Genomic DNA, 1,823 nt, shown 5'->3' on the forward strand with positions numbered 1-1,823 from the left:
GGGTTAGGGTTAGGGTTAGGGTTAGGGTTAGGGTTAGGGTTAGGGTTAGGGTTAGGGTTAGGGTTAGGGTTAGGGTTAGGGTTAGGGTTAGGGTTAGGGTTAGGGTTAGGGTTAGGGTTAGGGTTAGGGTTAGGGTTAGGGTTAGGGTTAGGGTTAGGGTTAGGGTTAGGGTTAGGGTTAGGGTTAGGGTTAGGGTTAGGGTTAGGGTTAGGGTTAGGGTTAGGGTTAGGGTTAGGGTTAGGGTTAGGGTTAGGGTTAGGGTTAGGGTTAGGGTTAGGGTTAGGGTTAGGGTTAGGGTTAGGGTTAGGGTTAGGGTTAGGGTTAGGGTTAGGGTTAGGGTTAGGGTTAGGGTTAGGGTTAGGGTTAGGGTTAGGGTTAGGGTTAGGGTTAGGGTTAGGGTTAGGGTTAGGGTTAGGGTTAGGGTTAGGGTTAGGGTTAGGGTTAGGGTTAGGGTTAGGGTTAGGGTTAGGGTTAGGGTTAGGGTTAGGGTTAGGGTTAGGGTTAGGGTTAGGGTTAGGGTTAGGGTTAGGGTTAGGGTTAGGGTTAGGGTTAGGGTTAGGGTTAGGGTTAGGGTTAGGGTTAGGGTTAGGGTTAGGGTTAGGGTTAGGGTTAGGGTTAGGGTTAGGGTTAGGGTTAGGGTTAGGGTTAGGGTTAGGGTTAGGGTTAGGGTTAGGGTTAGGGTTAGGGTTAGGGTTAGGGTTAGGGTTAGGGTTAGGGTTAGGGTTAGGGTTAGGGTTAGGGTTAGGGTTAGGGTTAGGGTTAGGGTTAGGGTTAGGGTTAGGGTTAGGGTTAGGGTTAGGGTTAGGGTTAGGGTTAGGGTTAGGGTTAGGGTTAGGGTTAGGGTTAGGGTTAGGGTTAGGGTTAGGGTTAGGGTTAGGGTTAGGGTTAGGGTTAGGGTTAGGGTTAGGGTTAGGGTTAGGGTTAGGGTTAGGGTTAGGGTTAGGGTTAGGGTTAGGGTTAGGGTTAGGGTTAGGGTTAGGGTTAGGGTTAGGGTTAGGGTTAGGGTTAGGGTTAGGGTTAGGGTTAGGGTTAGGGTTAGGGTTAGGGTTAGGGTTAGGGTTAGGGTTAGGGTTAGGGTTAGGGTTAGGGTTAGGGTTAGGGTTAGGGTTAGGGTTAGGGTTAGGGTTAGGGTTAGGGTTAGGGTTAGGGTTAGGGTTAGGGTTAGGGTTAGGGTTAGGGTTAGGGTTAGGGTTAGGGTTAGGGTTAGGGTTAGGGTTAGGGTTAGGGTTAGGGTTAGGGTTAGGGTTAGGGTTAGGGTTAGGGTTAGGGTTAGGGTTAGGGTTAGGGTTAGGGTTAGGGTTAGGGTTAGGGTTAGGGTTAGGGTTAGGGTTAGGGTTAGGGTTAGGGTTAGGGTTAGGGTTAGGGTTAGGGTTAGGGTTAGGGTTAGGGTTAGGGTTAGGGTTAGGGTTAGGGTTAGGGTTAGGGTTAGGGTTAGGGTTAGGGTTAGGGTTAGGGTTAGGGTTAGGGTTAGGGTTAGGGTTAGGGTTAGGGTTAGGGTTAGGGTTAGGGTTAGGGTTAGGGTTAGGGTTAGGGTTAGGGTTAGGGTTAGGGTTAGGGTTAGGGTTAGGGTTAGGGTTAGGGTTAGGGTTAGGGTTAGGGTTAGGGTTAGGGTTAGGGTTAGGGTTAGGGTTAGGGTTAGGGTTAGGGTTAGGGTTAGGGTTAGGGTTAGGGTTAGGGTTAGGGTTAGGGTTAGGGTTAGGGTTAGGGTTAGGGTTAGGGTTAGGGTTAGGGTTAGGGTTAGGGTTAGGGTTAGGGTTAGGGTTAGGGTTAGGGTTAGGGTTAGGGTTAGGGTTAGGGTTAGGGTTAGGGTTAGGGTTAGGGTT

Source organism: Syngnathus typhle, linkage group LG22, assembly GCF_033458585.1.
Source record: "Syngnathus typhle isolate RoL2023-S1 ecotype Sweden linkage group LG22, RoL_Styp_1.0, whole genome shotgun sequence".
Taxonomy (NCBI): Eukaryota; Metazoa; Chordata; class Actinopteri; order Syngnathiformes; family Syngnathidae; genus Syngnathus; species Syngnathus typhle.